General features: G+C 44.5%; 1 pseudogene; it reads right to left on the bottom strand.

Moving 5' to 3' along the window:
- Positions 1 to 9,943: 9,943 nt before the first annotated feature.
- LOC115464708 overlaps positions 9,944 to 23,813 on the bottom strand; it is an 84,537-nt pseudogene continuing 70,667 nt past the window's right edge.

Genomic DNA, 23,813 nt, shown 5'->3' with positions numbered 1-23,813 from the left:
CGCCTCCAATCTTCTGTCTTGGGCGTCCTTTAGGGCCGTGCCACCTTCCACCGGCAACGCCGTTTTCTTAGTCACCGCAGTGATTAAAGAATCCACGGTAGGCCACAGATAGGCCTCACGTTCACTTTCAGGCAAAGGATAGAGGCGGGACATAGCCCTAGCCACTTTAAGGCTCGCTTCCGGGACATCCCATTGAGCCGAAATTAAGGTGTGCATGGCATCATGCACGTGGAAGGTTCTAGGCGGGCGCTTCGTCCCCAGCATAATGGCAGAGCCAATAGGGGCTGAGGGAGAGACGTCCTCCGGAGAGGAAATCTTCAAAATGCCCATGGCCTGCACTAACAGGTTGGGCAAATCCTCTGAGCTAAAAAGCCGCGCTGCAGAGGGGTCATCCGCTCCAACCGAGCGGGGATCCGTCTCCTCCAAGGAATCCGCAAAGGACCGTTGGGAGAACTCAGATACGCTGCCCTCATCTACATCGGAGGAGACAAAGTCCTCCAAGGCCTGGGAATCAACCCGAGGGCGTTTACCTCCGGGGACCTCAACCTCTTTACCAGACGAGGGAGCAGGGGCAGCGTTTTGCATAAGGAAGGCCTGATGCAGCAGCAAAACAAACTCGGGGGAGAAACCCCCCCAGACTGTGCACTTCCGCAGCCTGGGCTACTGCCCTAGACTCACCCTCAACCGGCGCTCGCAAGAGCGGGGGAGAGACATGCTGCGCATCCAAGATGGCGTCCGGCGCGACACTCCGCGAAGGAGCCGCGCGGGAAGAACGGCGCTTAACTTTAGCCGCTTTTGTGCCGTCGCCCAAATTAAGGGCGTTCATGGCATTAATGTCTCCTACCTCAAGGGCGGTCCAAGAAGAAGCCGTCCGAGCCGCGTGGCCGGCCAAGATGGCGGAGACGAGCAGCGGGGGATGGGCGTTTATGGCGGGAAAAACCGCCACGCCGGAGGAAGGACCGGGACACTCATCGGTCACGAAACTGTCACCCAACAAGGGCGAATCAGACTCTAAGACCCCCGCATCCCCTCTAGAAGCGCCCAAGCGATCCGGGGAGCGACTCTGTGCGCCCTTGCCCTCCGACACCATATGCCACGTGGAGATCAATCGGGGAACCCCCTGCCCGCTATAAAAGGTAAAAATTACCTGCTTTCCGCTCCGAGCTGTAACGACCTGGTGTCCCAGTGAGTAGCTGCAATAAACGTTTAAATAAACGTCGAAATAAACGCCTTTAAGGACGTTCCAAATTTTTTTTTTTTTTTTTTTAACGGAGCCAGCGGGAGGGGGGAGAAAAGGAGGGACCTGGCGCCACCAGGTTTGCACTTGCTCAAGAAGAGCCCTCAACCCCAGGCACTCAACAAAACCTAAAAATTAGGCTTGGAGGCCTAGCCAGAGCTGCTGCTGTGTGTGACCACCACCTGCTGAGATAGAGAACATACTGAGGAGTTTCCGGCAGCACATGACCACATATAGGGAGGCAAAAGTTTGCTCTCTATCTCCACCTGCTGGTAGATGGACACAACCCACCAGTCTATGGATTGATCAGCATGATGATATGGAAATTTTTAATTTATCATCAAGAACATTAACACAACAGAAGTTACAGTATTGGAAAAAGGGATGTCCTATGTTCTAACACCACAGTTTAATGCATTTGTCATACCGGAATTGGCGATCGCCATCACGGTACTATGTAAGCCACATTGAGCCTGCAAATAGGTGGGAAAATGTGGGATACAAATGCAACAAATAAAATAAAAATAAATTTAATACCAGGGTCGATTTATTCAAATTGATGAGGGAATTAAAAATAATAGATTATTTTTTCAATAAGAGTTCTTCAAATATAGATGTATCAGTAATTAGGAAAGACAGTACATGGAATCCATCAGGAGTCACTGATCCCACCATACAAGTGTTTGAGAAATTGGTTTTGAATGATATAGCTCTATTAGAAGCTAAAGAAAAGAAACATTTTTTTTTAAAATTTAACACAAGTAGAACGTCAATCAGCTTATTTTCGAAAGTGATGGGCGCCCATATTTCGACCCAAATCGGGAGATGGGTGCCCATCTCGCAAAGGCACCCAAATCGGTATAATCGAAAGCCGATTTTGGGCGCCTGCAACTGCACTCCGTCGCGGAAACGGCCAAAGTTGACGGGGGCGTGTCGGAGGCAGTGGCGTACCAAGGGGGGGGGCGGTGGGGGCGGTCCGCCCCGGGTGCCAGTGGGTGGGGGGTGCTCCGCTCCCGCCGCCTCCTTTAAACAAAAATCGGCGAAGCAGCATCGCAGGCAGCGCCTCGCCTGCCCTGCTTGTGAAAAAATCAAATCTCCTTCTCCTCGTCTTGACGTCTTGACGTAGACTCGGGCCTTCCAATCAATCACTATGTCCCGCCCTCCTCTAAGGTAAATTCCGCGAGGGCGGGTGGGACATAGTGATTGATTGGAAGGCCCGAGTCGACGTCAAGACGAGGAGAAGGAAATTTGATTTTTACAAGCAGGGCAGACGAGGCGCTGCCTGCGATGCTGCTTTGCCGATTCAGACAGTAGTGAGAACGGGACTGAGGTGGGGAAGGAGAGGGGCGAAAGGGACTCGGGTGGGGGTGTTCAGTAGGGAAAAGGGGAGGGGAGAAGGGGACTGGGGTGGGGATCTCAGACAGGGGAGGGGGAGGGGAGAAGGGGACTGGGGTGGGGGTCTCAGACAGGGGAGGGGAGAAGGGGACTGGAGTGGGGATCTCAGACGGGAGAAGGAAGGGGAGGGGAGAAGGGGACTGGGGTGGGGTGTTCAGAGGGGAAAAGGGGGGGAGAAGGGGACTGGGGTGGGGATCTCAGACAGGGGGAGGGGAGAAGGGGACTGGGTTGGGGATCTCAGATAGGGGAGGGGAGAAGGGGACTGGAGTGGGGATCTCAGACGGGAGAAGGAAGGGGAGGGGAGAAGGGGACTGGGGTGGGGGTGTTCAGAGGGGAAAAGGGGAGGGGAGAAGGGGACTGGGGTGGGGGTGTTCAGAGGGGAGAAAAGGACTGGGGTGGGGGTCACAGACAGGAGAAGGGGAGGGGAGAAGGGGACTGGGGTGGGGGTCTCAGACAGGAGAAGGGGAGGGGAGAAGGGGACTGGGGTGGGGGTGTTCAAAGGGGAGAAGAGGACTGGGGTGGGGGTCACAGACAGGAGAAGGGGACTGGAACTAAGGGCTGAAAAAAGGGGCAGAGAGAGAGGGGACAGATCCTAGATGGAAGGGGGAGCGAGAGGGAGGGCAGACCCTGGATGGATGGGAGAGGGAGGGCAAATGGTGGATTGAAGGGGCAGACAGTGGAGTGGATGGAAGGGAAAGGGCAGACAGTGAATGGAAGGGGCAGAGATAGAGGGCAGATGTGGATGGAAGGAGCAGGGTGAGAGGGCAGACATTGGATGGAGGGAACAGCAGAGAGGGCTGACACTGGATGGCAGAGAACGAAGACAGATGCTGGATGGAAGGAAGATGGTGAAAAGAAGATGAGGAAAGCAGAAACCAGAGACAACAAACTGTAAATAAAATATATATTTTTGTTTTTTTGCTTTAGGATAAAGTAGTATTGTAGCTGTGTTAATAAATGTTTATAATAGAACATGCAAACAAGGTAATCTTTTTATTGGACTAATTTTAATACATTTTGACTAACTTTCGGAGAACAAAACCCCCTTCCTCAGGTCAGGATAGGATACTGTAACAGCACTATACTGTACTGATCCGAGGACGGAGGTTTTGGCCTCTGAAAGCTAAATGTATTAGTCCAATAAAATGGTATTATTTTACTTTCTATATTTGTTTTATTTCTATTTGTTAATTTGTAAAGTGGTGATTGGTACTTGTTAGTTTTTTTCAAATTTACATCTGCTGTCTTTATATTTTGCACAGTACTAGGGGACAGTTTCTGTTTCTGTGGTGTTGCATTGTATGCAGAGTCTGGCATCGGGGGTTCAGTTTAATTTTTGTCTAAATAGAAAGTTTATGATTACTTATCCTATAGTGGATTAGGGTGGATCTGTGTTTGTGAAAAAGACATGGCTTTCAGTTGGCATTGACTGTGCAGGATCTACGATCTGTACTATTCTGTCTGGTTTCGTTTTACAATAGGTGAATTGATGTTCTAGTGCTCACTGTAGTGTTTAAGATGCTTTCCTTTTCCTTGTGTGACTCGTAGAAATGACTGCTTATGGTATGGTAGAATTGCTCTAAAGGTCCTGAGTGTTTTGTATTCTCGGCATACCTAGTACTGGATTTTTTTTTTGGGGGGGGGGTGTTAAAAAATGACCGGCCCCTGGTGTCAACTACCCTAGGTACGCCACTGGTCAGAGGCGTGGTGAAGGCGGGACTGGGGCATGTTTATTGACCGAGCAGAGATGGGTGCCTTCGGCCAATAATCGAAAAAAATGGGCGTTTTTAGCGAGAATTTAGGTCACTTTTTTTGGACCCTTTTTTTTCACGAACAAGTCCCAAAAAAGTGCCCTAAATGACCAGATGGCCACTGGAGGGAATCGGGGATGACCACCCCTGACTCCCCAGTGGTCACTAACCCCCTCCCACCAAAAAAAAAAACAACTTTAACAACTTTTTTTGTCAGCCTGTATGCCAGCCTCAAATGCCATACCCAGCTCCATCACAGCAGTATGCAGGTCCCTGGAGCAGTTGTTAGTGGGTACAGTGGACTTCAGGCAGGTGGTCCCAGGCCCATCCCCCCTACCTGTTACACTTGTGGTGGTTAATGTTGAGTCCTCCAAAAAAAACCAAAACCCACTGTACCCACATGTAGGTGCCCCCTTCACCCCTTAGGGCTATGGTAATGGTGTAGACTTGTCGGCAATGGGTTTTGAGGGGGATTTGGGGGGATCTGCACACAAGGGAAGGGTGCTATGCACCTGGCAGCTATTTCAATGTGGTTTTTTTTATTTTTAAAAGTGCCCCCTAGGATGCCCGGTTGGTATCCTGGCATGTGAGAGGGACCAGTGCACTACGAATCCTGGCCCCTCCCACGACCCAATGTATCAGATTCGGGCGGATTTGAGCTGGGCGCCTTCGGTTTCCATTATCGCTGAAAACTGAAGGCGCCCAGCTCAAATCTGCCCGAATCCAATGCATTTGCTCGGCACAAACCGTATTACCGAAAAAAAGATGGGCGCCCATCTTTTTTAGAAAATACAGTTTGTCCCGCCCCTTCGCATGGGTACCCGATTATGTCCCTCCAAGTCATTTAGACACTTAAAAATTATAGTAACATCTTTATCAAACAGGCAGACAAAGGGGGAACTGTGGTAGTCATGAACAAAAAGAAATATATACAATTAGTTGATAGACAAATATAGGACCCTAATTTTTATACAGTATGACTAAAAGATCCATTGGATGAATTAAAACAAACAATTGATTCCTTCCTCATGATAGGCAAAGAGGCAGGGTATTTAACTCCCAAAGACTATGAATTTATGACTGTACCACACCCGATAATTCCAGTCTTTTATATATTGCCCAAAATCCATAAATGTTTGGATAATCTCCCAGGGAGATCCATAGTTGACCCATAGTTTCATCAATAGGGTCTATCCTTGAACCTCTGTCCAAATTCACAGATACCTTTCTCTGTTCATTAGTCCCACAAATTCCCTCATATATTAAGGATTCTACTCATGTCATCAATGCTTTAAATAAACTAGTTATCACAGACATAGAAATACTTCTGGTAACCATGGATATCACAGTATTATACACTAATATCCCCCCAAAAGAGGCATTGGAAATTGTTAAGGATTCATTGTCACACAGGACTTCAGTTTCTAGAATACCCACAGCATTTATTATGAAACTAGCATCCATTGCTTCACAACAGAATTATTTTTTGTTTGAAGGCAAATTTTATAAATAAATAAAAGGCACCGCAATGGGAGCAACTTTTGCCCCATCAATAGCCAACTTGTATGTCTCAAATTTTGAAAAAGGTTTTTCTAACTGACCACAGATAATATCATTCTTTGGTGCAGATGCATTGATGATATCTTTTTGATAGGAAAGGATAAGTAGACTGATTTGTTAGAATTCCATGAATGGCTCAATACTACTACTACTTATCATTTCTAAAGCGCTAGTAGACGTACGCAGCGCTGTACACTTGAACCTGAAATTTGATTTGCATTATGACACAACTGAAATACCTTTCTTGGATATTAATATTATATTTAGGAAGGTAAATTTGAGACAACATTATTTCACAAAGATGCAGGTTTAAGCAAACTGTTACCCTTTAATAGCTGTCATAGTATGTCTTTGAAATGTAACCTACCGTACAACCAATTATGAATAATATGTTGAAAGATTCCAAGAAAGAAATTGTCCGAAAAGATATATTAATGAAGAATATCAAAAAGCAAATGTGAAAGATATAGATTCCTTATTGAAAGCAGAACCGAAGAAAACATTAGACAAGACAGTATGCCCTTTATTCTTTAATCACCTTTCTGGTGACATAATTAAGGGAGTCTTTTACTAAGGCATGCTCATATTTTTAGCGCACGTTAAAATTGTAGGTGTGCTAAATGTTAGAGATGCCCATAGAAATGCATTGGCGTCTCTAACGTTTAATGCGCCCACAATTTTAGTGCACGCTAAAAACGTGAGCATGCCTTAGTAAAAGACCTCCTAAGATTTTAAGGTGACATTCAGGGGCATTTTCGAAAGGGACATCCAAGTTTCGATTTGGACGTCCTAGCAAAACGGCCGGATCCAGGGGTGGGAAAACCCATATTTTCGAAACAAGATGGACATCCATCTTTTCTTTCGAAAATACCGTCAGGGACATCCAAATCCTTAAATTTCACCTTCCCTAGATTTGGACATCCCTAGACATGGATGCTTCTCATTTTCAACGATTTTCGAAACAAAGACGTCCATGTCAGAAACGACCAAATCCAAGCCATTTGGTCGTGGGAGGAGCCAGCATTCGTAGTGCACTGGTCCCCCTGACATGCCAGGACACCAACCGGGCACCCTAGGAGGCACTGCAGTGGACTTCAGAAATTGCTTCCAGGTACATAGCTCCCTTACCTTGTGTGCTGAGCACCCCAAACTCCCCCAAAACCCCCTCCCCCCAACTGTACACCACTACCATAGCCCTTACGGGTGAAGGGGGCACCTAGATGTGGGTACAGTGGGTTTGTGGTGGGTTTTGGAGGGCTCGATGTTTCCTCTACAAATGTGAAAACAACAAGTCAAGCGGAAGATATTCAGAAGGACGAGACTGAAGTATTAGATGTTAACAGTCAAAAATGATGATTTATTTTTGACTGTTAACATCTAATACTTCAGTCTGGTCCTTCTGAATATCTTCCGCTTGACTTGTTGTTTCCTTGTGTGTTTTTGCGGGAGAATTGGACTATCTTTGTTGTTCCTCTACAAATGTAACAGGTAGGGGGATGGGCCTGGGTCTGCCTGTCTGAAGTGCACTGCAGTACCCACTAAAACTGCTCCAGGGACCTACATGCATTGTCATGGACCTGAGTGTGACATCTGAGGCTGGCATAGAGGCTGGCACGAAATATTTTTAAAGATGTTTTTTGAGGGTGGGCGGGAGTTAGTGACCACTGGGGGAGTAATAGGAGGTCATCCCCGATTCCCTCCGGTGGTCATCTGGTCATTTTGGGCACCTTTTTGTGTCTTAGTCATAAGAAAAACAGGACCAGGTAAAGTCATCCAAATGCTCATCAGGGACGCCCTTTTTTTTCCATTATGGGTCGAGGACGTCCAAGTATTAGGCACGCCCAAATCCTACCTTCGCTATGCGCCCCCAGGAACTTTGGTCATCCCAGCAATGGAAAGCAGTTGGGGACGCCCAAAATCGGCTTTGAATTATACCGATTTGGGTGACCCTGTGAGAAGGACACCCATCTTCCAATTTGTGTCGGAAGATGGGTGTCCTTTTCTTTCGAAAATAAGCCTGATAGTGGATTTAGAAGAGGTACAGAGAAGGGCGACAAAAATGATAAAGGGGATGGGAAATCTTCCCTATGAGGAAAGGCTAAAGTGGCTAGGGCTCTTCAGCTTGGAGAAAAGATGGCTGAGAGGAGATATGATAGAGTTCTATAAAATAATGAGTGGAGTAGAATGGGTAGACATGAATCACTTGTTTACTCTTTACAATAATACTAGGACTAGGGGGCATGCAATGAAGCTACAAAGTAGTAAATTTAAAACAAATTGGAGAAAATATTTCTTTACTCAACATGTAATTAAACTTTGAAATTCATTGCCAGGGAATGTTGTAAAAGCAGTTAGCTTAGTGGGGTTTTAAAAGGGTCTGAGACCTTACCACTAGCCATTGATTTAGTGGTAAGGTCACGCAGTAATCATGTGGTAATCAGCTATGTGCGTAGAATGACGACTACCATCCGGTTTCCGACACACGTACATAAGTACATAAGTAATGCCACACTGGGAAAAGATCAAGGGTCCATCGAGCCCAGCATCCTGTCCACGACAGCGGCCAATCCAGGCCAAGGGCACCTGGCAAGCTTCCCAAACGTACAAACATTCTATACATGTTATTCCTGGAATTGTGGATTTTTCCCCAAGTCCATTTAGTAGCGGTTTATGGACTTGTCCTTTAGGAAACCGTCTAACCCATTTTTAAACTCTGCCAAGCTAACCACCTTCACCACGTTCTCCAGCAACGAATTCCAGAGTTTAATTACGCGTTGGGTGAAGAAACATTTTCTCCGATTTGTTTTAAATTTACTACACTGTAGTTTCATCACATGCCCCCTAGTCCTAGTATTTTTGGAAAGCGTGAAAAGACGCTTCACATCCACCTGTTCCATTCCACACATTATTTTATATACCTCTATCATGTCTCCCCTCAGCCATCTCTTCTCCAAGCTGACAAGCCCTAGCCTCCTTAGTCTTTCTTCATAGGGAAGTCGTCTCATCCCCGCTATCATTTTAGTCGCCCTTCGCTGCACCTTTTCCAATTCCACTATATCTTTCTTGAGATGTGGCGACCAGAATTGAACACAATACTCAAGGTGCGGTCGCACCATGGAGCAATACAACGGCATTATAACATCCTCACACCTGTTTTCCATACCTTTCCTAATAATACCCAACATTCTATTCGCTTTCCGAGCCGCAGCAGCACACTGAGCAGAAGGTTTCAGTGTATTATTGACGATGACACCCAGATCCCTTTCTTGGTCCGAAACTCCTAACGTGGAACCTCGCATGATGTAGCTTTAATTCGGGTTCTTTTTTCCCACATGCATCACCTTGCACTTGCTCACATTAAACGTCATTAAACGAAGGAAAATAAAAAAAATTTCCGGCAGACGCACATAAAAAACAAAATTACCACCAGGGCCTCACTGTAGCCGGGCGGTAACTCCAAATGGATGTGCATTGGGCTTGCATAGGCGCCCTCGTGGCTTATTAAAAGAGTCCCTAAGCCATTATTAACATGGCCTTAGGGGAAATCCATTGCTTATTTCTAGGGTGAGCACTGTTTTGGGATCTTGCCAAAACAGAATACTGGGCTTGATGGATTTTTGGTCTATCCCAGTATGGCAAACGCTTATGTTCTTATGGGTGCAGGCACTGAATATTAAAGGCACCTGCATAATCCCGGGCTCCTCCCTAATTCCACCGCCCATACTGTCCCTGACCTGCACATTTTTTTTAGTGGCAGTCAGAGGTGATATTCAGTGGTACTATCTGGTTTAGTGTTGCTGAATATCTGGGGATAGGTGGCCCACGGGAATTAAAGAGGTCAGGAGCATCTCCTACCCATTCAAATCACTTTGAATATCGGGCCCTTTTAGTATAAACATTAATTATTATATGAATTAAAGATCCAAATCAAAGATATTTACATAAATTTGAATTAGCACATCATCTTTAACTTCCACAGCATTTCAAAAAGGCATTCATTTCAGTTGTTTTTTGTTAAATATTTCCTGCTGTTCATATCAGGCCTCAATAGGATAATGACACATTTGGGCATAAAGATACAACCCAGCAGTCCAGCACTGGAAGCCTGTATGGCAAATATCTCTACTGCTACCATGTATTTTCCTCTTGTGCTCAGATATGTTGGGATAAAAGTTATCCAAACACTGCAGAACACCAGCATGCTGAAAGTAATGTACTTGGCCTCATTGAAACTGTCAGGAAGATTTCTTGATAAGAATGCAATGATGAAGCTGATAGAAGCCAGAAATCCCAGAAAACCCAGAACACAGTAAAATGCAATCATTGACCCTTCATTACATTCAATTAGTATTGCCCCAGTTTCTGATTGCATATTAAGATATGGGAATGGGGGAACAGTAAATATCCAGATGAGACAGAGAATAAATTGAAAAAAAGAGCAGGAAAGTATTACAGCATATGAGATCCTAGAACCCATCCATTTCCGGAGCTTGCTTCCAGGCTTGGTTGCATGAAAGGCCATAACCACAGTGATGGTTTTTGCTAGTATGGAAGAGAGTGATATAGAGAAAGTCATCCCAAAGGTAGTGTGGCGTAGAATGCAGGTCACAGGTTCAGGATAACCAATGAAGATCAAGGAGCATAGAAAGCAGATCATAAGGGAGATTAGGAGGATATAGCTGATGCCCCGGTTATTGGCTTTCACAATAGGTGTATCTCGGTAAATAATGAAGGTTCCCAAAATGATTGTATTGATTAAAAAGAAGAAAATGCTGCTGGTAGTCAAAGCTATCCCAAGACTCTCTTCATAGGACAGGAAATTTTCAGTTTTGGGATACAGGTGTCTCTCTTATAATTGGGCCAATGGTCCTCTTGACATTTCACACAGTTGTCCATACCTGAGGAAGATGAATATTGTCTCAATATCTCATAAACAGCATTGGTTTTGGGATAATGCATGAACATTAAATTAATTCTCTATACCTCAGACTACAGCAGATAATGTTGCACTATAATATCCTGATGTTTAGAATGTTGACGTAGTTTTGATGGACATCAACCAGTTACAAATCAGACATATACTTTGCCAAGAATAATTTCAACTCATCTCACTAAATAAAAACACACGTGGCTGATATTGGTTAATTTATTTGCGCAGGGTTATCTGTGGATATTCTCTGGTTCTTAACTGGTTGGTGCCACTGAATATCATCACTGATCACTAAAATGAAAGCTGGCTAATTTGGGGGAGGTCTGGAGATGGAGTCAGCACGTATGCAGAAGTGTCAGTATTCTGCAGGCAGTTGAGGAATTAAAGTATAACCTGGTTGAATTGCTTCCAAATAATAAATCTCACCTCCCTAGTCTCATCCTATATAATAATTTGCACCTCCAATGTTCCATGTCTGGCTGCCTGGGTTCGTAACATCTCCTGACGTCAGCCAGCCTCCAGCATTCCATTCCCCCTCACTGTCCCACCCTCGTGTCAAGATGTCATGATGTCAGAAGGCAGAATAGTGAGAGGGAAGGGATATGTTACGAACGGAATGGAAGCCAGCACCAGCCAGCCAGAGAACATTCAGGTACAAATCAAGGGGAGGAGAGAATCGCGGGACATCAAGGGGAGGGAGGGAGGAAGGGAAGGGGAGGGCAGGGCAGAAGAGAATTGATGGACATGGATGGGATGGGAGGACAATAGAAGAGAGAATCGCGGGACACGGATAGGAAGGCAGGGAAGAGGAGAATTGCCGGACATGGAAGGGAGGGGAGGAAAGAATTGCTGGACATGGAGGGGAGGGCAAGGGAGAGAGAGAAAAAAGGTTACATGACAGCCTTTCTAGGGCCCGTTTGATTGTTGAGGAAACGGGCATGGTTCCACTAGTTTTATAATAATTCAAATGGACAAAAAAATAAAATAAAATTACAAGGGCAGCTTTTTTCATAGCTCTGGCAAGAATTCATCTTTTTTGTTTTGATCTTCTGGTAATTGGAGTGGAGGAGTACCCTAATGACTAGGGCATCAGGCTTTGATTCTGGCAAGTTGGGTTCAATTCTCACTGTAGCTCCTATTGCCCTTGTGCAAGTCACTAACCCTCCATTGCCTCAGATGCAAACACTTAGGGCTCCTTTTACCAAGCTATGGTAAAAGGGGCCCTGTGGTAGTGTAGTCCCACCCCACGCCTGAGTGTGCTGTATGATAGCAACAGGATCTTGGTCAGCCAGATGTTGGTAGTCGTGGCAGCGGTCCAGAAATCCGGTACTCAGCAATGGGGAGAGGACAACAAAAACTAACCTCGTCTCCCACTCCTGGAGCGGGAGAGGAATATAAACTAAGTTCAGGATTTTCCCCTTCTTGAGAATAAGGAACACAATCTCACGATATAGGATGTATAAGAACAAAAATTTTAATGTCAAGATTATGTCTCTTATAATACAACAAGTAATGAGAATAACAGTGTTTCTTTTCCCTATTTCAACATTTCCTTTGTTTCAAAATACTATTCCACCTCAGTTAAGTGTTTTTTTTCCCACAACTTCTCTCTTGTGTCTCCACAGATTACTTTTCTTCACTTCTAACCTTCACTACAATTAGATAAGCATTACCTTGTGTTTACTGAAGAAAAGAATGCCGCCACTTTTGTAGAGAAGGCTAGACGAATTTCATATGTAATATAAACAGTGTATTTACAATTTTTCTGCATAGCTCAATGGGCTATTGCAGGAAGCATTTCTTGATAAGCAATATACAAGCCAGAATGAATGATTAAAACAAAGCAATGTAAAGCAAAGAAATCAGAATGCTATATACAGAGAGAGAAATCTATATACAGACAAAGACAAATTCAAAATGCTTACTTATTTCTTTGTTCCACTCTCCTTATAATCTTCTCCTGATATCACGTGCTTGCAGGCTGTACCATACCATAAATCCTACAGCAGAACATATGCCGCATCTGGTTCCCATTATCCCACAGACTTTCTGGAGCCTGCCTTTGGCTAATGTGGGCCCCATCATGTCCCAGGAGGTTTAGTTTAGTGTTGAAACAGCTTGTTCTGCATGTTCTTTGAAGCTTTCCACTTCTATTATTTTATGCTTTTATTCAACATTTTTATGCTTTTATTCAACATCCTCCCTTTTGAGGACTGATTGTTTCAGGCCTCAAACATCTGTTTTAGCTCCAGTCTGTTTCCTTACCTCCCTTCTAAATCTCCTCCCCCTTGTTATTTATGATATGCTGTGCCTGCAAGCTCTGTCTTTTCATCATCTTTATCATACATCTTTCAATATTTCTGTTGACATATTAAAGTTCTATTCATTCTGGATTTCAGTTACCATTATCATTTTAAAAGCATCCTGGCACATCTTTGCAAACATACTAATACATGTTGCATTAAACAGATTCAATTGTACTAGGGTACAAAATTTATATTTATATTTCTTGAGGTATATAATTTATAGGACAGTGAGCTTCATCAAAGGGAAGTACACTGTCATTCATTCTTACTTTTCATTAGCTGATGTGGCATTAAAAATTACACAAATTAAAAGCATAACATTCATTGAATCAGTTGTTACAACATTCTGCGTGTAAGTGCACTTTATCGGGGGAATGTGTTCAGTTGTCATACTATTAATCAGACACCAACATGATGTCTGTGGGCACTTGTCCATAAGCAATATAAATAGTCTCATTTGTCCAATGAAGGTTTTCATCATCCCTTACATAGGTATTATTGGGATCACAGTCATGGTGCCCACTCAATTTTATCATTGTAGTCCCATACATCATAGCTGGCAAGGACAAGGATGATGTCAATCAGTGGGCACATATGATACAATCAGTCAAATTCAACATTTTGGCCACTGTAACAAGTCTATTCTCATATGTGTTCATTGTCCATTAACAAACAACAACAGTCCAATACCATCATGTTTAGGGACATGATGTTTGTTTATTCTTTGTCCATTTCAATATTATTAATTCGTCGAATATCTGCTAAATGTATCCAAGAAGTATGACCTTCCAGACGGGCAGCGGTCTGAGTAAGGGCCGTGATAGCAAAAGGTCCTACATACACAGGATCCTTCCATGTTTTATGTGTAAAGTTCTTTCGTAGTACTAAATCACCTACTTTAAAAGCACAAACATCATTAGTAGTCCCTGCCTGTGATGCTACATTTGTTCGGATCATATCATTTGTCAGGTTCAACATCGGTTGTAGCTTTTGCCAGTACTGAGTTGTGCTATCAGTACTTGCTGTCTGCATCGGGAAGAAATGACGTCCTGTCTGAATTTGGAATGGGGTCAATTTAGTACGCCCATTAGGTTGGGCCCTTATAACCATCAAAGCTAATGGTAACAAATCAAGCCAGGTATATGGTTTACCTGCTGTTTCCTTGTTTAAAGCCTTCAGTAATACTCTCAATTTATTTTTTAAAATACCATTGTAGCGCTCCACCAAACCATTGGAGGTGGGGCGATACACTGATACTTTTCTGTGTGTTAAACCCATAATCGTTTCCATTTCTTTCAAAACACTGTTATTAAAATGTGTCCCGTTATCAGAAATTATTCTAGATGGACATCCATGGCTTGGCATAATATGAGTTATCAGGCATTGTACCACCTCATGTGCTGTCTCCCTTTTACATGGAAATGCTTCTATCCACCTTGAAAAAGCATCCACCCAAACTAACAAATACCTTTTTCCCTGCACTGGAACAATCATATCAGTGAAATCTATATACCATTCTTTTGCTGGGCCTTCTGGTATTGGAAGTGTCCCAGGTGATATTTTAGGACCTCGTTTAGGTATGTTAATATTGCATACCATGCAATTTTGCACAACCTGTTGAATCAGGTTATCAATTTTTAAAGTCCAAAATCTTTGTTCAAATTGTTGCCTCATTGTTTCCTTATTCCAATGCATGGTTGCATGCCACTCAGCCAATACCTTAATCGTCTGGCTCATTGGCATACAAGGTAATCCTTCTTCTGCATTAAACCATTCACTTCCCAATTTCATACATCCTCTCTTCAACCATTTTTCACTTTCCTGTCCCTCTGGCTGCCACATTTCAATCTTATCTACATTCGTAAGTGGCCCTTCCTGTGTCTGTCTAGTATTATACAAAATCTTTTCACTTTGCTTAACCACCTCCGTTGCTGCTGCATCAGCCATTGCATTACCTAGTGCTTCAAAGGTTGGCCTTTCAGTGTGGGCCGGGGTCCACACAACTGCAGTTTTTCTACCTTCACGTTCCCTTTTTGCCAAAATTTCAAACAGCAATTTCCAATATGTGTAATGTTGTAAATTTTTACCTGCACTGGTTATCATCCCCCTACGCTGCCATTTTAATATATGATACTGTAGTGAACTTGCAACGTAACCACTATCAGTATATATAGTGACATTTTGAGTCATATCAGTGTGTTGTAAGGCCGTAATAACGGCTAAAAGTTCAGCATGCTGTGCAGTCTGGTCAGGAGGGGTTTTATATTGTACTTGCATTATCTTTCTTAGATTCTCATCTACCTGCACGCAGGCAAAGCCTGCAACAGTCCTTTCACAAGCTCCATCTGTAAACCATATTAACCCATCAGATAAGGGTTCAAATGTAAGACAGTGAAATGTAGGGATTTCTATAGTATCAATCTCACCCTCTTGATCGACAGGAAAAAGCAGATCTATCTTATTTCTCTGTTCTTTAGTTAATGGTATTATTCTTATATCTTGTCCTAAAAGTACTGCTTGATATTTTCCAAATCTAGTGGCTGTCAATGCTGTTTGGCTAGGGCTCAACAGCGTTTTAATCGTGTGGTTAGTATGTATTACAATAGGAACAAAAGGCATTTGTGCTCTCCATTTACCTACTGCAGCCACTATAGCTGTGAGTAACTTTGGTATTTCTTTCATTCCCTTTTCCACATGATTAAAAGAGCCTGACAAAAAAGCTACTGGTGCATTTACTTCATTATTTTGATTAATCATAGCTGCCCAACTATTTCCCATGTCTTTTACCCATAGATGCACAGGTGATTGGATATCTATTACTGCTAATGGTCCTGGAGATAATAAATCCCTCACAATCTTAGCCAATACCATCTTATCCTGTTCTTCCAATACAATTAGTGTATTCTTTGGTGTGGCTGCGGGCAGTTTCAAATGTTTATAAAGTCTCATTACTTTTTGTGTATAATTTGGTATCCATTGTCTGCAATAATTTAACATTCCCAAAACAGCACGTAACTGGGTAACTGTTTGCGGTACCGGAGTCTCATTTAAAATAGATATAACTTCCGGTATAATGACCTTATGTTCTGCTGAAACATTTTGTCCTAAAAAGGTGACAGTAGACTGAGCTATAACACATTTTTCCTTGTTACATTTATATCCTAACTCTCCTAATAACACAAATAATTTTCTAGTCCATTCTAGGCATTCTGCTTCAGTCTCAGCAGACAGTAGAATATCATCTACATAGACAAACAATGACACCGTGTCAGGCAATTGACTCCTGAAATCCTTTAAATCCATCATTAGTTGTTTGGAGAATACCGATGGACTATCAGTAAAGCCTTGAGGCATCCTAGTCCACCTGTATGCCTCATTCTGTACTATAAATGACGTCAAATCCCTAGACTCTGGATGAAGAGGTATTGAAAAGAATGCATTAGACAAGTCAATAACAGTGTTATATGCATATATATTCTGAGTGTGCAAAAGTGTAGCAGGATTTGCACAAATCGGAAATTGATTTCTTGTAACCTCATTTAGCTCTCTTAAATCATGTACTATCCTTACATTGTTTTCCCCTTTTGGGACCGGAAACAATGGGGTATTATACGGGGATACTGAAGGTTCAATAATACCACATTTCAATAATTTATCAATGTGCTCCAGGGTTTTGGATACTAATTTAGGTCGTATGGGGTAAGGGTCTTGCTTCGGCCCCTGTGCCCCTTCTATTAATTCTATCTTATGGGGTTTTGCATTTACAGCTAGTCCATATGGTGAATCACTTGTACTCCAAATATGTTGTGGTAATTCTTCCATAACCCTTACTTTATTTTCATTATTCAACTGTTGGACCATGGTGAGCAAACTTGGTATTTCTTTATTTCCAAAATTTAAACACAGTCCTAATTGAGACAATAAGTCTCTACCACACAAATTTACTGGGCAATCAGGTGCCACTAAGAAGGGTACCACAGCCTCCCTTGAACCGTGCGGTTGGCATTCCAATCGCACCAGAGTCGGTTCTGTTAGCCTTTTTCTTTGTTCTATCCCCGTAAATCCCACTGTTGTTCTATACTGATTTGAAAGCTTAACTCCTAGTGGTTTTGCACATAACACAGAGGTACTCGCCCCTGTATCTATCAAAAATCTCACAGGAGTTCCATATTTGCCAATTGTCAATGTAATAAAGGGTTCCCTTGTGTCTAATCTGAAAATCATTCCCTCTTCCTGACACGGGTTTGCTTCCAGTCAATAGCATTGGTCTGGAATATTCTGCCAAGTTGGAAAAGCATTTACATTACCCTGTCTCTGTACTGCCGCTCCTGGTCCCTGTGATTGCGTCGCTGGCTGCTGTATTGCAGTCTGCGGGGCACTCGCAGGTATCCCTACTACTTGTGGCATTAATCCTTGCTGCGTCTGCATTTGTACTTGGGGCATTCCTGCATTCTGATAACATTCTGAAGCATAGTGACCAAATTGCTGACATCCCCAACATTGTACATGTGCCCTCCTGTTAGGTGATAGTCCTGATCCTTGCATCCCTCGACCTCTACCCCTGCCTCTAACCATACCTCGTCCCCTTGGTTGGTACGGCCGGCTATATCCCGGTTGTACATAGTAAATGACCTGTGGAGGTGAGGCAGAGGGTGTTACAATTGTTTCTTGTTTTTTATTTCTATCCTGTTCCTTGCTTTCCAAATCCTTTAACTGCATAGTCATTAACTTAGAAGTTAATTTTGCCTGTTCTTTCTGTGGGGTCTCTATCAGTTTACGATGCACATTACTAAAATGCATCAAAGTCTGTCTTATTTCTGGCCATGGTTTTGAAGACAGAGCAATAACAGCATCCAAATTTTTACGCATATTACCAGGCAAGGTAGACATAAAAAGATGCAAAAACACGGCAACATTATGAGCTACATCCGCATCCTGTCCTGTCTGTGCTTTATACAAGGTCAAACACTGCGTTAAGTGGGCTGCAAAATCAGTCTTTGGATCCCACTTACTACCGGTAATGGCTGAAAAATCAATTGGGGTTGGGTACATAATATGCAACGCTGCAGAAAGCTGCGCCTTAATTTGTCCCGCGTAGATATCCCCGTCGGCCGTATATGACGGCAGGCGCGGATATCCACATTGTACTGCCAATTGAGAAATATTAATGCCCGAGGCTGCACACAAAGCTTTAAAATCACCTATAGTCAATAGAGTGCCTGCTGTAACCTGTTCTATCCCTTCTAACCACATGCGGGCTCCTTTCACAACACTAGGAATTTTGGAAATCAACATTGTAACATCTACAGGAGTATATGGTTTATAATGCTGCATGCGGTTTCCTCCTGCATCTATTCGTGTCATGACTGGGAAGGCTGATTGACTACATACACTCTCCGACAGCCCTTCCTTTCCTTCTTTCAATTTAGATGAGGAATGTGAGGAATGGGCAGCGTCCTCAGCCTCCATTTTGGCCAGAATCTTAAACCAATTATCCCAGTATTCTAAACCTTCCCTTACGAAGGAATCTTTTCCTAAACCTGAACCATGGCGCAGTACTGCTGAGGCAAGGACTTCAATATCCTGTAATGTTCCAGGACCTTCCTGGTGGCATGGCATTTCAATACGGCGCGAATCAAAAAAATGTTTTGTTGCCCCCCACCAGTCCTCACCATATTTAGTGCAGCCTGTGTCAGCCATTTCTTTCTTAACATTCTCTTTCCGGAAGATGACAGGAACAGATTTATCTGTTACTTTGTCAACCTTACCAGGGAGTATGTCCCCTTCTGGAGAGCATACCCGAATTTTACCCTCAATTTGGAACTGCGTTGCCAAATCATATTGTTCTGATGTAATTAGAGTTTTCAAATCAGGGTAAGTGCCTGATTCTGCACTAGATTTTCCTTTTTCTTTCTGTCTCACCCGTTTTTTTTTCCTTTTTCTGTTCCCTAGTCCCCACATCACTGTCCTCATTATCCCCTCCCTTTTCACTTTCTGACTCACTGGGGGGGTCATCAAGAGCCGAATACCCAGCGCATGGCACAGGGCGCTTTGCCTTTGATTCCTTCATTTTATCAGTCGCCCTTAGGGGGCACAACGTGTCCCTGCTAGATTCATATGACGGGGGATTATTTCTTTCTGCCTCTTTTTGTATCCTATCTACATCAGCATGAAACAGATCTGCTGCTAAAGAAAATAAATTCCAAATTGTAAGATGCTTCTCTAAGCTTTTCTTCTTCTTTTTATTTTGTTGTAAGTATTCCAGGAGAGATAATAATTTTGGACGATCAAATGATCCATACTGAGACCAGTTTGCATCATATTTGATCCATTTCTCATGTATTTTTTCAATCTGTTTTTTTTCTAATGGGAATAATTCTATAACATGCTGCAAAGGGGAGCATTTTTTTGAACTATCTAAATCTAAATACATAGCATATACAGGAGGCTTTTCTTTCTTATCTGCCCCTTTCCCTTTCATTTTATTCTGACTATTACAATTTCTCCTATAGAGCCACAACCTACAAAAATATACTAATGCACTTAAACAAAGAAAATATACAAAAAAGAAAACTACAAAGCTAAACAAATATACTACTAATGTCCACAATGTAAGCTTACTTACGCGTCTTCTTATTTCTCTTTAGCAAGCTCAGGAGTCGTAGCCTGTATGTCCAGTTCAGTCAGGGCCGTGCCGATGCGGTAAGCAAGGTAAGCGCCGCAGGGGGGCGCCCACCTCTGGAGGGCGCCGCCGCGGTGCTTACCCTCGCCCCGCCGAGGCCTTTAAATCTTTTGGTCGCCCCGGGTGTCACCAGAAAGGGGGGTGCCGCCGCTCCCGCTGCTCTTCATCCTGGCACACCCCCCCCCCCCCCGCACCAGCCCTTTAAATTTATTTGCCGACGCGATAGTGAGCGCAGCACCTCGTGTGGAAGTAAAGGAAGCGGATCCGATCATCTCATTGGGCCTTCCCTCACTGTCCCGCCCTCCTCTGACGCAACTTCCTATTTCCTCTAGGGCGGGACAGTGAAGGAAGGCCCAATGAGATGATCGGATTCGCTTCTTTTACTTCCACACGAGGTGCTGCGCTCGCTATCGCGTCGGCAAACAATTTCTTTTTAAAGACGGGTGGCAGGGAGAAGACGAGGCAGGGTGAGGGTGGGGGACAGATGGGGTGACCGTGAAGGTGGGGGAGGACTCGGATAGCAGAAGGGACTGGGTGGGAGACAGATGGGGTGAGGGTGGGGGGCACTTGGATAGCAGAAGGGACTGGGTGGGAGGCAGATGGGGTGAGGGGGACTCGGATGGGCAGAAGGGACTGGGTGGGAGACAGATGGGGTGAGGGTGGGGGCACTTGGATAGCAGAAGGGACTGGGTGGGAGGCAGATGGGGTGAGGGGGACTCGGATGGGCAGAAGGGACTGGGTGGGAGACAGATGGGGTGAGGGTGGGGGGCACTTGGATAGCAGAAGGGACTGGGTGGGAGGCAGATGGGGTGAGGGGGACTCGGATGGGCAGAAGGGACTGGGTGGGAGACAGATGGGGTGAGGGGGACTCGGATGGGCAGAAGTGACTGGGTGGGAGACAGATGGGGTGAGGGTGGGGGGCACTTGGATAGCAGAAGGGACTGGGTGGGAGGCAGATGGGGTGAGGGGGACTCGGATGGGCAGAAGGGACTGGGTGGGAGACAGATGGGGTGAGGGTGGGGGCACTTGGATAGCAGAAGGGACTGGGTGGGAGGCAGATGGGGTGAGGGGGACTCAGATGGGCAGAAGGGACTGGGTGGGAGACAGATGGGGTGAGGGTGGGGGGCACTTGGATAGCAGAAGGGACTGGGTGGGAGCCAGATGGGGTGAGGGGGACTCGGATGGGCAGAAGGGACTGGGTGGGAGACAGATGGGAGAAGGGGCATGGAGCTGGAACTGGGGTCTGAAAAGTGAGCAGGAGGGAGAATGGGGTCATGCCTGGGGCAGGGGTGGATGGGAGAATCAATGGATCTGGAACTAGGGGCAGCCGCAGGTGGGAACTGGGAGCCGATAAGAGGGGGCAGTGAGAGAGGGGGGATAGATCCTGGATGGAATGGGGAGTGAGAGGGAGGGCAGACCCTGAATGGATGGGAGGGGGAAAGAGAGAGGGCAAATGGTGAATCGAAGGAGCAGAGAGAAAGGGCAGACAGTGGATAGAAGGGAGTGAAAGAGCAGACAGTGGATGGAAGGGGGCAGAGATAGAGGGCAAATGCTAGAGGGAAAGGAGAGAGAGAGGGCAGATGGTGGATGGAAGGGGGAGAGAGAGATGGCAGACTGGGGCAGATGGTGGATGGAAGGAACATTAGAGAGGGCAGACACTGGAGAGCAGAGAGAGAGCGAAGACAGATGCTGGATGGAAGGAAGACGGTGAAAAGAAGATAAGGAAAGCAGAAACCAAAGACAACAAACTGTAAATATATATTTTTATTATTTTGCTTTAGGATATAGTATTTTAGCTGTGTTAATAAATGTTTATAAATAGAACATGTAAATAAGGTAATCTTTTTATTGGACTAATTTTAATACATTTTGACTTAACTTTCAGAGAACAAAACCCCCTTCCTCAGATCAGGATAGGATACTGTAACAGCACTATACTGTATTGACCTGAGGAAGGAGATTTTGGCCTCTGGAAGCTAAATGTATTAGTCCAATAAAATGGTATTATTTTATTTTCTGTATATGTTTTATTTCTATTTGTTAATTTGTAAAGTGGTGATTGGTATTTGTTAGTTTTTTCAAATTTACATCTGCTGTCTTTATATTTTGCACAGTACTAGGAGACATTTTCTGTTTCTGTGGTGTTGCATTGTATGCAGAGTCTGGCATCGGGGGTTCAGTTTAATTTTTGTCTAAATAGAAAGTTTATGATTACTTATTCTATAGTGGATTAGGGTGTATCTGTGTTTGTGAAAAAGACATGGCTTTCAGTTGGCATTGACTGTGCAGGATTGACGATCTGTACTATTCTGTCTGGGTTCGTTTTACAATAGGTGAATTGATGTTCTAGTGCTCACTGTAGTGCTTAAGATGCTTTCCTTTTCCTTGTGTGACTCGTAGAAACGACTGCTTATGGTATGGTAAAATTGCTCTATAGGTCGTGAGTGTTTTGTATTCTCGGTATGCCTAGTACTGGATTTGGGGGGGGGGGTGTTAAACAATGACCGGCCCCGGGTGTCAACTACCCTAGCTACGCCACTGCTGCCGACGTCTCCCTTCCCTTGCACTCGTTGGTTCCCTCAGTGTCCCGCCTTCTTCTGATGTCAGAAGAAGGCGGACACTGAGGGAACCAAGAGCGCAAAGGGAAGGGAGACGTCGGCAGCGCTCCGCTTTCACTGACGCTGCTGCGACCGGAAGTAAAAGATTTAAAGGCCCCAGGGTGCGGAGGGAAGGGCAGAGAGGCATGGATGGGAGGGCAGGGCCCAGGGAGAGGACAAATTGCTGGAAGGGAAGGGGAGGGGAGAGAGGATTGCTGGCTATGGATGGAGGAGGGAAGGGCAGAGAGGGACAAGGATGGACATGGGGGCCCAGGGAGAGGACAAATTGCTGGAAATGGAGGGGAGGGGAGAGAGGAGGCTTGCTGGCTATGGATGGAGGAGGGAAGGGCAGAGAGGGACAAGGATGGACATGGGGGCCCAGGGAGAGGACAAATTGCTGGAAATGGAGGGGAGGGGAGAGAGGAGGCTTGCTGGCTATGGATGGAGGAGGGAAGGGCAGAGAGGGACAAGAATGGACATGGATGGGAGGGCAGGACCCAGGGAGAGAGGAGAAATTGCTGAAAATGGATATAGAGCAAGAAATGAAGAAGAAAGGAGAAAAGTAAAGAAATAAATGGAAAGGAAGCCCTGGAAATGGAGTTAAGAGGACATATAGCAGCAGAATCAGATACTGGACCAGCATGATTGAAAAAAGAAAGTCACCAGACAACAAAGGTAGAAAAAAATTATTTTATTTTCATTTTAGCGTTTGGAATATGTCCACTTTGAGAATTTACATCTGCTATCTTATTTTGCAATGTATAGCAATTTGTTTCTAAGAATATTGCTGACAATTCCTTTCAGTGTGGCAAGTGGTGAGCGATCATTTTCAGGGGGGGGGCGTGATCATTTTCACGGGGGGGGGGGGGCGCCAACTGATAGTCTGCAGGGGGGGCGCCAGAGACCCTAGGCACGGCCCTGAGTTCAGTAGTTTGATCAATCCCACTTCAGTGGTACACAGAAATCAGGCTTTAAACAACGCTTGCTCTCTCTCAGAATCCTGTAAAAAACTTCATTAACAACAAACACTTAATTTGTCCTTCGTCTCGCCTTCTCTTTTCCGTATGCGGCCTACTCCTGGCTGGCTCGCCACTTTGAAGAAAAGAATGCCGCCACTTTTGTAGAGAAGGCTAGACGAATTTCATATGTAATATAAACAGTGTATTTACAATTTTTCTGCATAGCTCAATGGGCTATTGCAGGAAGCATTTCTTGATAAGCAATATACAAGCCAGAATGAATGATTAAAACAAAGCAATGTAAAGCAAAGAAATCAGAATGCTATATACAGAGAGAGAAATCTATATACAGACAAAGACAAATTCAAAATGCTTACTTATTTCTTTGTTCCACTC

The sequence above is a fragment of the Microcaecilia unicolor genome, chromosome 3 (genome assembly GCF_901765095.1).
Source record: "Microcaecilia unicolor chromosome 3, aMicUni1.1, whole genome shotgun sequence".
NCBI classification, from domain to species: Eukaryota; Metazoa; Chordata; class Amphibia; order Gymnophiona; family Siphonopidae; genus Microcaecilia; species Microcaecilia unicolor.
Note: the sequence above shows the minus strand (reverse complement) of the source record. Positions and strands in the feature narration are given on the sequence as shown.